The sequence below is a fragment of the Macaca fascicularis genome, chromosome Y, assembly GCF_037993035.2.
Source record: "Macaca fascicularis isolate 582-1 chromosome Y, T2T-MFA8v1.1".
NCBI classification, from domain to species: Eukaryota; Metazoa; Chordata; class Mammalia; order Primates; family Cercopithecidae; genus Macaca; species Macaca fascicularis.
The window spans coordinates 16421775-16436640 of record NC_132903.1 but is presented as its reverse complement, the minus strand read 5'-3'; positions in this window follow the sequence as shown (position 1 = coordinate 16436640).

The following is a 14866-nucleotide window of genomic DNA, read 5'->3' as shown; positions in this document are numbered from 1 at the left end:
TGTCTCTCAGGAACCCGAGAAGGGCTACTTTGGATGGAATTGAGGCCTACGCTGATGAAGGACATATCCCCCATTAAAAACGTGAGAGAAGCTTTGTGAGACACTTCTCTGTGCTACGTGAATTCAACACATAGAGTTACAGCTGAATCTTCAGGAAGCAGTTTGCCACCACTGTTTTCCGGGAATCTGCAAAGTGATATTTGGGGGCGCATTCAGGGCCCATGGTGCCAAAGGAAACATCCTCAGACGATAACTAGAAAGAAGCTGACTCAGACATTGCTTTGTGATGTTGAATTCCCCACACGGAGCTTCACCTTTACCCTCTTGTAGCAGTATGCTAACACTGTTTTCATGGATTCCGCAAAGGGATGTTTGGGAGCTCATTGAGGCCTATGGTGAAAAGGGAAATATCCTCAGACACAAACAAGAAAGAAGTGTTTTGAGAAACGGCGTTGGGATGTGTGAATGCAACTCACGGAGTTACAGTTTTCTCTTCAGTGATCAACTTGCTCACACAGTTTTCCTGAAATCTGCCATGGCATATTTCTTAGCGCAATGAAGCTTACAGAGGGCATAGCCTCAGATAAAATGAGAAAAGAAGCTGTCTTAGAAACTGGATCGTGATGTGAGAATTCATCTCACAGAGTTACACACCCCTTTCGTGGAAGAGTCATTTAACACTGTCTTTGAGGAACCTGAGAAGGGCTACTTCGGTTCGAATTCAGGCCTACGCTGAAATACCCTCGATGCAAAACGTGAGCGAAGCTGTGTGAGAAACTTCTCTGTGATACGTGAATTCATCACACAGAGTTACAACTGCGTCTTCAGGAAGCAGTTTGCTAACACCGTTTTCGTGGAATCTGCAAAGTGATATTTGGGGGCGCATTGAGGCCCATAGTGAACACGGAAACATCCTCCGATATTAACTAGAAAGAAGCAGTCTCAGAAATTGCTCTGTGATGTTGAATCCACCACACAGAGATTCACCTTTACCTTCTTGTAGCAGTTTGCTAACACTGTTGCTGTGGATTCTGCAAAGTGATCTTTGGGAGCTCATTGTGGGCTACGGGGAAAAGAAAATATCCTCAGATAAGAACCGGAAAGAAGCTTTCTGAGAAACTGCATTGCGGTGTGTGAATGCACCTCACGGAGTTACACTCTTCTCTTCAGTGATTAGTTTGCCAACACCGTTTTCTTGAAGCTTGAGATGAGATACTTCTCAGCGCTAGCAGCTTACGGTGACAAAGGAAATATCCTCAGATAAGAAATGAAAGAAGCTTCCTCGGGAATTGCTTTCAGATACGAGACTTCAGCTCCCAGAGTTACATCACTGTGTCTTGGAGCCGTTTCCTAGCACTGTTTTTGTGGATTCTGAGAACTGATAATTTCGGATGGGAACTGATAATTTCGGCTGGGAGGCAGGAACTATCTTCCGAGAAAAAGCGGAAGGAAGCTTTCTGAGAAACTGCTTTGTGATGTGTGAATTCATTTCAAAGGGTTACACCACTCTTTCATGAGGAGTTTGCTAGCACTGTGTTTGTAGAATCTCAGGAGTGATATCTTGGATAGCGTTGAATCCCATGGTGAATCATGAAATCTCCTCAGACCAATCTGCAGAGAGGCCTCCTCTGAAACTCCTTTGCTGTGGGTGACTTCGGCTCACAGAGTTCTACCATTGTTTCCCTTGAGACGCTTGCTAACAGTGTTTTCGCAGAATCTGCTCTAAGACACACAGTGGGGCTCCGAGACCACAAATAACCTCAGCTCGAAAATGAAAAATAGAAGCTTTCTGAGAAACTGCTTTGTGATGTGTGACTTCAACTCACTGAATTACACCTGCTTTCATGGAGCCGTTGGCTACCCCCGTTTCTGTGGAATCTGGAAACTGATATTTCAGACCCCTTTGAGGACTACGCGGCCGAAGGAAATATCCTCCGTTACAAAGGAGAAAGAAGCTTTTTGAGAAACTTCTTTGTGATCTGTGAATTCATCTCACAGAATTGCAGCTTTCTCCTAATGAAGCCCTTCGCGAAGACTGTTCTCGTGGAATTTGCAAAGTGATATTTGGGAGCTCACTGAGGGCTCCGGTGAAAAGGAAATAGCCTCAGATGCACACTGGAAAGAAGCTTTGTGAGAAACTGCATTGCGCTGTGTGAGTGCACCTCCCAGAGTTACACTTTTCAGTGATGAGTTTGACAAGACCGTTTCCTTGAAATCCGCAATGGGAGACTTCTTGGAGCTACGCAGCTTACCGTGACAAAGGAAGTATCCCTAGATAAAAATGACAGAAGCTTCCTCAGAAATTGCTTTCAGATACGTGACTTCATCTGACCGAGTTACTTCACTGTTTCTTGGAGCCGTTTCCCAGCACTGTTTATGTGGATTCCGAGAACTGATATTTCGGATGGGTTTGGAGAGTGTGGGGAGAAAGGGATTATCCTCCGAGAAAAAGCAGGGTGCAGCTTTCTGAGAAACAGCTTTGTGACGTGTGAGTTCATTTCAAATGCTTTCACCACTGTTGGGAGCACACGGAGGGATATGGTGAGAAAAGAAAGGTCCTCAGATAAAAACTGGAAAGAAGCCTTCGGAGAAACTGCATTGTGACATGTGAATGCGACTCCTAGACTTCCACGCAACTTTTCACTGACCCGTTTGCTAACACTGTTTGATTGCAGTCTGCACTGGGCTATTTCTCAGCGCAATGAAGCTTACGGTGACCCAGGAAATATCGTAAATGAAAACTGGAAAGAAGCTTTGTGAGAAACTTCTCAGTGAAACGTGAATTCATCTCACAGAGTTCCCACTTAGTCTTCGCGAAGCAGTTTGCTAACACCGTTTTCCTGGAATCTGCGTAGTACTATCTGGGAGCGCATTGAGGGCCCAAGGTGAAAACGGAAACATCCTCAGATCGTAACGAGAAAGAAGCTGTCTCCGAAATTGCTTTGTGATGTGTCAGTTCACCACACAGAGATTCACCTTCCCTTCTTGTAGCCCTTTGCCAGCACTGTTTCCCTGGATTCTGCAAAGTGATATTTGGGAGCTCATTGAGGGCTACGGGGAAAAGGAAATAGCCTCAGATAAAAACTGGAAGGAAGCGTTCTGAGAAACTGCATTGCGATGTGTGAATGCAACTCACAGAGTGACACTTGTCTCTTCAGTGACCAGTTTGCTCACACAGTTTCCTTGAAATCTGCCTTGGGATGCTTCTTAGCGCAATGAAGCTTACGGTGACAAAGGAAATCTCCTCAGAAAACATTAAAAGAAGCTTTCTTAGAAACTGGTTTGCGATGTGTGAAATCATCTCCCAGCGTTACATCGGCGTTTCGTGGGGCAGTCGTTTAACACTGTCTCTCAGGACCCCGAGAAGGGCTACTTTGGATGGAATTGAGGCCTACGCTGATGAAGGACATATCCCCCATTAAAAACGTGAGAGAAGCTTTGTGAGACACTTCTCTGTGCTACGTGAATTCAACACATAGAGTTACAGCTGAATCTTCAGGAAGCAGTTTGCCACCACTGTTTTCCGGGAATCTGCAAAGTGATATTTGGGGGCGCATTCAGGGCCCATGGTGCCAAAGGAAACATCCTCAGACGATAACTAGAAAGAAGCTGACTCAGACATTGCTTTGTGATGTTGAATTCCCCACACGGAGCTTCACCTTTACCCTCTTGTAGCAGTATGCTAACACTGTTTTCATGGATTCCGCAAAGGGATGTTTGGGAGCTCATTGAGGCCTATGGTGAAAAGGGAAATATCCTCAGAAACAAACAAGAAAGAAGTGTTTTGAGAAACGGCGTTGGGATGTGTGAATGCAACTCACGGAGTTACAGTTTTCTCTTCAGTGATCAACTTGCTCACACAGTTTTCCTGAAATCTGCCATGGCATATTTCTTAGCGCAATGAAGCTTACAGAGGGCATAGCCTCAGATAAAATGAGAAAAGAAGCTGTCTTGGAAACTGGATCGTGATGTGAGAATTCATCTCACAGAGTTACACACCCCTTTCGTGGAAGAGTCATTTAACACTGTCTTTGAGGAACCTGAGAAGGGCTACTTCGGTTCGAATTCAGGCCTACGCTGAAATACCCTCGATGCAAAACGTGAGCGAAGCTGTGTGAGAAACTTCTCTGTGATACGTGAATTCATCACACAGAGTTACAACTGAGTCTTCAGGAAGCAGTTTGCTAACACCGTTTTCGTGGAATCTGCAAAGTGATATTTGGGGGCGCATTGAGGCCCATAGTGAACACGGAAACATCCTCCGATATTAACTAGAAAGAAGCAGTCTCAGAAATTGCTCTGTGATGTTGAATCCACCACACAGAGATTCACCTTTACCTTCTTGTAGCAGTTTGCTAACACTGTTGCCGTGGATTCTGCAAAGTGATCTTTGGGAGCTCATTGTGGGCTACGGGGAAAAGAAAATGTCCTCAGATAAGAAGCGGAAAGAAGCTTTCTGAGAAACTGCACTGCGGTGTGTGAATGCACCTCACGGAGTTACACTCTTCTCTTCTGTGATCAGTTTGCCAACACCATTTTCTTGAAGCTTGCGATGAGATACTTCTCAGCGCTAGCAGCTTACGGTGACAAAGGAAATATCCTCAGATAAGAAATGAAAGAAGCTTCCTCGGGAATTGCTTTCAGATACGAGACTTCAGCTCCCAGAGTTACATCACTGTGTCTTGGAGCCGTTTCCTAGCACTGTTTTTGTGGATTCTGAGAACTGATAATTTCGGATGGGAACTGATAATTTCGGCTGGGAGGCAGGAACTATCCTCCGAGAAAAAGCGGAAGGAAGCTTTCTGAGAAACTGCTTTGTGATGTGTGAATTCATTTCAAAGGGTTACACCACTCTTTCATGAGGAGTTTGCTAGCACTGTGTTTGTAGAATCTCACGAGTGATATCTTGGATAGCGTTGAATCCCATGGTGAATCATGAAATCTCCTCAGACCAATCTGCAGAGAGGCCTCCTCTGAAACTCCTTTGCTGTGGGTGACTTCGGCTCACAGAGTTCTACCATTATTTCCCTTGAGACGCTTGCTAACAGTGTTTTCGCAGAATCTGCTCTAAGACACACAGTGGGGCTCCGAGACCACAAATAACCTCAGCTCGAAAACGAAAAATAGAAGCTTTCTGAGAAACTGCTTTGTGATGTGTGACTTCAACTCACTGAATTACACCTGCCTTTCATGGAGCCGTTGGCTACCCCCGTTTCTGTGGAATCTGGAAACTGATATTTCAGACCCCTTTGAGGACTACGGGGCCAAAGGAAATATCCTCCGTTACAAAGGAGAAAGAAGCTTTCTGAGAAACTTCTTTGTGATCTGTGAATTCATCTCACAGAATTGCAGCTTTCTCCTAATGAAGCCCTTCGCGAAGACTGTGCTCGTGGAATTTGCAAAGTGAGATTTGGGAGCTCACTGAGGGCTCCGGTGAAAAGGAAATAGCCTCAGATGCACACTGGAAAGAAGCTTTGTGAGAAACTGCATTGCGCTGTGTGAGTGCACCTCCCAGAGTTACACTTTTCCGTGATGAGTTTGACAAGACCGTTTCCTTGAAATCCGCAATGGGAGACTTCTTGGAGCTACGCAGCTTACCGTGACAAAGGAAGTATCCCTGGATGAAAATGACAGAAGCTTCCTCAGAAATTGCTTTCAGATACGTGACTTCATCTGACCGAGTTACATCACTGTTTCTTGGAGCCGTTTCCCAGCACTGTTTATGTGGATTCCGAGAACTGATATTTCGGATGGGTTTGGAGAGTGTGGGGAGAAAGGGATTATCCTCCGAGAAAAAGCAGGGCGCAGCTTTCTGAGAAACAGCTTTGTGACGTGTGAGTTCATTTCAAAGGCTTTCACCACTCTTGGGAGCACACGGAGGGATATGGTGAGAAAAGAAAGGTCCTCAGATAAAAACTGGAAAGAAGCCTTCGGAAAAACTGCATTGTGACATGTGAATGCGACTCCTAGACTTCCACGCAACTTTTCACTGACCCGTTTGCTAACACTGTTTGTTTGCAGTCTGCAGTGGGCTATTTCTCAGCGCAATGAAGCTTACGGCGACCCAGGAAATATCGTAAATGAAAACTGGAAAGAAGCTTTGTGAGAAACTTCTCAGTGAAACGTGAATTCATCTCACAGAGTTCCCACTTAGTCCTCGCGAAGTAGTTTGCTAACACCGTTTTCGTGGAATCTGCATAGTACTATCTGGGAGCGCATTGAGGGCCCACGGTGAAAACGGAAACATCCTCAGATCGTAACGAGAAAGAAGCTGTCTCCGAAATTGCTTTGTGATGTGTCAGTTCACCACACAGAGATTCACCTTCCCTTCTTGTAGCCCTTTGCCAGCACTGTTTCCCTGGATTCTGCAAAGTGATATTTGGGAGCTCATTGAGGGCTACGGGGAAAAGGAAATAGCCTCAGATAAAAACTGGAAGGAAGCGTTCTGAGAAACTGCATTGCGATGTGTGAATGCAACTCACAGAGTGACACTTGTCTCTTCAGTGACCAGTTTGCTCACACAGTTTCCTTGAAATCTGCCTTGGGATGCCACTTAGCGCAATGAATCTTACGGTGACAAAGGAAATCTCCTCAGAAAACATTAAAAGAAGCTTTCTTAGAAACTGGTTTGCGATGTGTGAAATCATCTCCCAGCGTTACATCGGCGTTTCGTGGGGCCGTCGTTTAACACTGTCTCTCAGGAACCCGAGAAGGGCTACTTTGGATGGAATTGAGGCCTACGCTGATGAAGGACATATCCCCCATTAAAAACGTGAGAGAAGCTTTGTGAGACACTTCTCTGTGCTACGTGAATTCAACACATAGAGTTACAGCTGAATCTTCAGGAAGCAGTTTGCCACCACTGTTTTCCGGGAATCTGCAAAGTGATATTTGGGGGCGCATTCAGGGCCCATGGTGCCAAAGGAAACATCCTCAGACGATAACAAGAAAGAAGCTGACTCAGACATTGCTTTGTGATGTTGCATTCCCCACACGGAGCTTCACCTATACCCTCTTGTAGCAGTACGCTAACACTGTTTTCATGGATTCCGCAAAGGGATGTTTGGGAGCTCATTGAGGCCTATGGTGAAAAGGGAAATATCCTCAGACACAAACAAGAAAGAAGTGTTTTGAGAAACGGCGTTGGGATGTGTGAATGCAACTTACGGAGTTACAGTTTTCTCTTCAGTGATTAACTCTCTAACACAGGTTTCCTGAAATCTGCCATGGCATATATTTCTTAGCGCAATGAAGCTTACAGAGGGCATAGCCTCAGATAAAATGAGAAAAGAAGCTGTCTTAGAAACTGGATCGTGATGTGAGAATTCATCTCACAGAGTTACACACCCCTTGCGTGGAAGAGTCATTTAACACTGTCTTTGAGGAACCTGAGAAGGGCTACTTCGGATCGAATTCAGGCCTACGCTGAAATACCCTCGATGCAAAACGTGAGCGAAGCTGTGTGAGAAACTTCTCTGTGATACGTGAATTCATCACACAGAGTTACAACTGAGTCTTCAGGAAGCAGTTTGCTAACACCGTTTTCGTGGAATCTGCAAAGTGATATTTGGGGGCGCATTGAGGCCCATAGTGAACACGGAAACATCCTCCGATATTAACTAGAAAGAAGCAGTCTCAGAAATTGCTCTGTGATGTTGAATCCACCACACAGAGATTCACCTTTACCTTCTTGTAGCAGTTTGCTAACACTGTTGCCGTGGATTCTGCAAAGTGATCTTTGGAACTCATTGTGGGCTACGGGGAAAAGAAAATATCCTCAGATAAGAAGCGGAAGGAAGCTTTCTGAGAAACTGCATTGCGATGTGTGAATGCACCTCACGGAGTTACACTCTTCTCTTCAGTGATCAGTTTGCCAACACCGTTTTCTTGAAGCTTGCGATGAGATACTTCTCAGCGCTAGCAGCTTACGGTGACAAAGGAAATATCCTCAGATAAGAAATGAAAGAAGCTTCCTCGGGAATTGCTTTCAGATACGAGACTTCAGCTCCCAGAGTTACAACACTGTGTCTTGGAGCCGTTTCCTAGCACTGTTTTTGTGGATTCTGAGAACTGATAATTTCGGATGGGAACTGATAATTTCGGCTGGGAGGCAGGAACTATCCTCCGAGAAAAAGCGGAAGGAAGCTTTCTGAGAAACTGCTTTGTGATGTGTGAATTCATTTCAAAGGGTTACACCACTCTTTCATGAGGAGTTTGCTAGCACTGTGTTTGTAGAATCTCACGAGTGATATCTTGGATAGCGTTGAATCCCATGGTGAATCATGAAATCTCCTCAGACCAATCTGCAGATAGGCCTCCTCTGAAACTCCTTTGCTGTGGGTGACTTCGGCTCACAGAGTTCTACCATTGTTTCCCTTGAGACGCTTGCTAACAGTGTTTTCGCAGAATCTGCTCTAAGACACACAGTGGGGCTCCGAGACCACAAATAACCTCAGCTCGAAAACGAAAAATAGAAGCTTTCTGAGAAACTGCTTTGTGATGTGTGACTTCAACTCACTGAATTACACCTGCGTTTCATGGAGCCGATGGCTACCCCCGTTTCTGTGGAATCTGGAAACTGATATTTCAGACCCCTTTGAGGACTACGGGGCCAAAGGAAATATCCTCCGTTACAAAGGAAAAAGAAGCTTTCTGAGAAACTTCTTTGTGATCTGTGAATTCATCTCACAGACTTGCAGCTTTCTCCTAATGAAGCCCTTCGCGAAGACTGTTCTCGTGGAATTTGCAAAGTGATATTTGGGAGCTCACTGAGGGCTCCGGTGAAAAGGAAATAGCCTGAGATGCACACTGGAAAGAAGCTTTGTGAGAAACTGCATTGCGCTGTGTGAGTGCACCTCCCAGAGTTACACTTTTCAGTGATGAGTTTGACAAGACCGTTTCCTTGAAATCCGCAATGGGAGACTTCTTAGAGCTACGCAGCTTACCGTGACAAAGGAAGTATCCCTAGATAGAAATAACAGAAGCTTCCTCAGAAATTGCTTTCAGATACGTGACTTCATCTGACCGAGTTACATCACTGTTTCTTGGAGCCGTTTCCCAGCACTGTTTATGTGGATTCCGAGAACTGATATTTCTGATGGGTTTGGAGAGTGTGGGGAGAAAGGGATTATCCTCCGAGAAAAAGCAGGGTACAGCTTTCCGAGAAACAGCTTTGTGACGTGTGAGTTCATTTCAAAGGCTTTCACCACTCTTGGGAGCACACGGAGGGATGTGGTGAGAAAAGAAATGTCCTCAGATAAAAACTGGAAAGAAGCCTTCGGAGAAACTGCATTGTGACATGTGAATGCGACTCCTAGACTTCCACGCAACTTTTCACTGACCCGTTTGCTAACAGTGTTTGATTGCAGTATGCACTGGGCTATTTCTCAGCGCAATGAAGCTTACGGTGACCCAGGAAATATCGTAAATGAAAACTGGAAAGAAGCTTTGTGAGAAACTTCTCAGTGAAACGTGAATTCATCTCACAGAGTTCCCACTTAGTCTTCGCGAAGCAGTTTGCTAACACCGTTTTCGTGGAATCTGCATAGTACTATCTGGGAGCGCATTGAGGGCCCACGGTGAAAACGGAAACATCCTCAGATCGTAACGAGAAAGAAGCTGTCTCCGAAATTGCTTTGTGATGTGTCAGTTCACCACACAGAGATTCACCTTTCCTTCTTGTAGCCCTTTGCCAGCACTGTTTCCCTGGATTCTGCAAAGTGATATTTGGGAGCTCATTGAGGGCTACGGGGAAAAGGAAATAGCCTCAGATAAAAACTGGAAGGAAGCGTTCTGAGAAACGGCATTGCGATGTGTGAATGCAACTCACAGAGTGACACTTGCCTCTTCAGTGACCAGTTTGCTCACACAGTTTCCTTGAAATCTGCCTTGGGATGCTTCTTAGCGCAATGAAGCTTACGGTGACAAAGGAAATCTCCTCAGAAAACATTAAAAGAAGCTTTCTTAGAAACTGGTGTGCGATGTGTGAAATCATCTCCCAGCGTTACATCGGCGTTTCGTGGGGCAGTCGTTTAACACTGTCTCTCAGGAACCCGAGAAGGGCTACTTTGGATGGAATTGAGGCCTACGCTGATGAAGGACATATCCCCCATTAAAAACGTGAGAGAAGCTTTGTGAGACACTTCTTTGTGCTACGTGAATTCATCACATAGAGTTACAGCTGAATCTTCAGGAAGCAGTTTGCCACCACTGTTTTCCGGGAATCTGCAAAGTGATATTTGGGGGCGCATTCAGGGCCCATGGTGCAAAATGAAACATCCTCAGACGATAACTAGAAAGAAGCTGACTCAGACATTGCTTTGTGATGTTGAATTCCCCACACGGAGCTTCACCTTTACCCTCTTGTAGCAGTATGCTAACACTGTTTTCATGGATTCCGCAAAGGGATGTTTGGGAGCTCATTGAGGCCTATGGTGAAAAGGGAAATATCCTCAGACACAAACAAGAAAGAAGTGTTTTGAGAAACGGCGTTGGGATGTGTGAATGCAACTCACGGAGTTACAGTTTTCTCTTCAGTGATCAACTTGCTCACACAGTTTTCCTGAAATCTGCCATGGCATATTTCTTAGCGCAATGAAGCTTACAGAGGGCATAGCCTCAGATAAAATGAGAAAAGAAGCTGTCTTAGAAACTGGATCGTGATGTGAGAATTCATCTCACAGAGTTACACACCCCTTTCGTGGAAGAGTCATTTAACACTGTCTTTGAGGAAACTGAGAAGGGCTACTTCGGTTCGAATTCAGGCCTACGCTGAAATACCCTCGATGCAAAACGCGAGCGAAGCTGTGTGAGAAACTTCTCTGTGATACGTGAATTCATCACACAGAGTTACAACTGAGTCTTCAGGAAGCAGTTTGCTAACACCGTTTTCGTGGAATCTGCAAAGTGATATTTGGGGGCGCATTGAGTCCCATAGTGAACACGGAAACATCCTCCGATATTAACTAGAAAGAAGCAGTCTCAGAAATTGCTCTGTGATGTTGAATCCACCACACAGAGATTCACCTTTACCTTCTTGTAGCAGTTTGCTAACACTGTTGCCGTGGATTCTGCAAAGTGATCTTTGGGAGCTCATTGTGGGCTACGGGGAAAAGAAAATATCCTCAGATAAGAAGCGGAAGGAAGCTTTCTGAGAAACTGCATTGCGGTGTGTGAATGCACCTCACGGAGTTACACTCTTCTCTTCAGTGATCACTTTGCCAACACCGTTTTCTTGAAGCTTGCGATGAGATACTTCTCAGCGCTAGCAGCTTAGGGTGACAAAGGAAATATCCTCAGATAAGAAATGAAAGAAGCTTCCTCGGGAATTGCTTTCAGATACGAGACTTCAGCTCCCAGAGTTACATCACTGTGTCTTGGAGCCGTTTCCTAGCACTGTTTTTGTGGATTCTGAGAACTGATAATTTCGGATGGGAACTGATAATTTCGGCTGGGAGGCAGGAACTATCCTCCGAGAAAAAGCGGAAGGAAGCTTTTTGAGAAACTGCTTTGTGATGTGTGAATTCATTTCAAAGGGTTACACCACTCTTTCATGAGGAGTTTGCTAGCACTCTGTTTGTAGAATCTCACGAGTGATATCTTGGATAGCGTTGAATCCCATGGTGAATCATGAAATCTCCTCAGACCAATCTGCAGAGAGGCCTCCTCTGAAACTCCTTTGCTGTGGGTGACTTCGGCTCACAGAGTTCTACCATTGTTTCCCTTGAGACGCTTGCTAACAGTGTTTTCGCAGAATCTGCTCTAAGACACACAGTGGGGCTCCGAGACCACAAATAACCTCAGCTCGAAAACGAAAAATAGAAGCTTTCTGAGAAACTGCTTTGTGATGTGTGACTTCAACTCTCTGAATTACACCTGCGTTTCATGGAGCCGTTGGCTACCCCCGTTTCTGTGGAATCTGGAAACTGATATTTCAGACCCCTTTGAGGACTACGGGGCCAAAGGAAATATCCTCCGTTACAAAGGAGAAAGAAGCTTTCTGAGAAACTTCTTTGTGATCTGTGAATTCATCTCACAGAATTGCAGCTTTCTCCTAATGAAGCCCTTCGCGAAGACTGTTCTCATGGAATTTGCCAAGTGATATTTGGGAGCTCACTGAGGGCTCCGGTGAAAAGGAAATAGCCTCAGATGCACACTGGAAAGAAGCTTTGTGAGAAACTGCATTGCGCTGTGTGAGTGCACCTCCCAGAGTTACACTTTTCCGTGATGAGTTTGACAAGACCGTTTCCTTGAAATCCGCAATGGGAGACTTCTTGGAGCTACGCAGCTTACCGTGACAAAGGAAGTATCCCTAGATAAAAATGACAGAAGCTTCCTCAGAAATTGCTTTCAGATACGTGACTTCATCTGACCGAGTTACATCACTGTTTCTTGGAGCCGTTTCCCAGCACTGTTTATGTGGATTCCGAGAACTGATTTTTCGGATGGGTTTGGAGAGTGTGGGGAGAAAGGGATTATCCTCCGAGAAAAAGCAGGGTGCAGCTTTCCGAGAAACAGCTTTGTGACGTGTGAGTTCATTTCAAAGGCTTTCACCACTCTTGGGAGCACACGGAGGGATATGGTGAGAAAAGAAAGGTCCTCAGATAAAAACTGGAAAGAAGCCTTCGGAGAAACTGCATTGTGACATGTGAATGCGACTCCTAGACTTCCACGCAACTTTTCACTGACCCGTTTGCTAACACTGTTTGATTGCAGTCTGCACTGGGCTATTTCTCACCACAATGAAGCTTACGGTGACCCAGGAAATATCGTAAATGAAAACTGGAAAGAAGCTTTGTGAGAAACTTTTCAGTGAAACGTGAATTCATCTCACAGAGTTCCCACTTAGTCTTCGCGAAGCAGTTTGCTAACACCGTTTTCGTGGAATCTGCATAGTACTATCTGGGAGCGCATTGAGGGCCCACGGTGAAAACGGAAACATCCTCAGATCGTAACGAGAAAGAAGCTGTCTCCGATATTGCTTTGTGATGTGTCAGTTCACCACACAGAGATTCACCTTCCCTTCTTGTAGCCCTTTGCCAGCACTGTTTCCCTGGATTCTGCAAAGTGATATTTGGGAGCTCATTGAGGGCTACGGGGAAAAGGAAATAGCCTCAGATAAAAACTGGAAGGAAGCGTTCTGAGAAAATGCATTGCGATGTGTGAATGCAACTCACAGAGTGACACTTGTCTCTTCAGTGACCAGTTTGCTCACACAGTTTCCTTGAAATCTGCCTTGGGATGCTTCTTAGTGCAATGAAGCTTACGGTGACAAAGGAAATCTCCTCAGAAAACATTAAAAGAAGCTTTCTTAGAAACTGGTTTGCGATGTGTGAAATCATCTCCCAGCGTTACATCGGCGTTTCGTGGGGCAGTCGTTTAACACTGTCTCTCAGGAACCCGAGAAGGGCTACTTTGGATGGAATTGAGGCCTACGCTGATGAAGGACATATCCCCCATTAAAAACGTGAGAGAAGCTTTGTGAGACACTTCTCTGTGCTACGTGAATTCAACACATAGAGTTACGGCTGAATCTTCAGGAAGCAGTTTGCCACCACTGTTTTCCGGGAATCTGCAAAGTGATATTTGGGGGCGCATTCAGGGCCCATGGTGCAAAAGGAAACATCCTCAGATGATAACTAGAAAGAAGCTGACTCAGACATTGCTTTGTGATGTTGAATTCCCCACACGGAGCTTCACCTTTACCCTCTTGTAGCAGTATGCTAACACTGTTTTCATGGATTCCGCAAAGGGATGTTTGGGAGCTCATTGAGGCCTATGGTGAAAAGGGAAATATCCTCAGACACAAACAAGAAAGAAGTGTTTTGAGAAACGGCATTGGGATGTGTGAATGCAACTCACGGAGTTACAGTTTTCTCTTCAGTGATCAACTTGCTAACACAGTTTTCCTGAAATCTGCCATGGCATATTTCTTAGCGCAATGAAGCTTACAGAGGGCATAGCCTCAGATAAAATGAGAAAAGAAGCTGTCTTAGAAACTGGATCGTGATGTGAGAATTCATCTCACAGAGTTACACACCCCTTTCGTGGAAGAGTCATTTAACACTGTCTTTGAGGAACCTGAGAAGGGCTACTTCGGTTCGAATTCAGGCCTATGCTGAAATACCCTCGATGCAAAACGTGAGCGAAGCTGTGTGAGAAACTTCTCTGTGATACGTGAAATCATCACACAGAGTTACAACTGAGTCTTCAGGAAGCAGTTTGCTAACACCGTTTTCGTGGAATCTGCAGAGTGATATTTGGGGGCGCATTGAGGCCCATAGTGAACACGGAAACATCCTCCGATATTAACTAGAAAGAAGCAGTCTCAGAAATTGCTCTGTGATGTTGAATCCACCACACAGAGATTCACCTTTACCTTCTTGTAGCAGTTTGCTAACACTGTTGCCGTGGATTCTGCAAAGTGATCTTTGGGAGCTCATTGTGGGCTACGGGGAAAAGAAAATATCCTCAGATAAGAAGCGGAAGGAAGCTTTCTGAGAAACTGCATTGCGGTGTGTGAATGCACCTCACGGAGTTACACTCTTCTCTTCAGTGATCAGTTTTCCAACACCGTTTTCTTGAAGCTTGCGATGAGATACTTCTCAGCGCTAGCAGCTTACGGTGACAAAGGAAATATCCTCAGATAAGAAATGAAAGAAGCTTCCTCGGGAATTGCTATCAGATACGAGACTTCAGCTCCCAGAGTTACATCACTGTGTCTTGGAGCCGTTTCCTAGCACTGTTTTTGTGGATTCTGAGAACTGATAATTTCGGATGGGAACTGATAATTTCGGCTGGGAGGCAGGAACTATCCTCCGAGAAAAAGCGGAAGGAAGCTTTCTGAGAAACTGCTTTGTGATGTGTG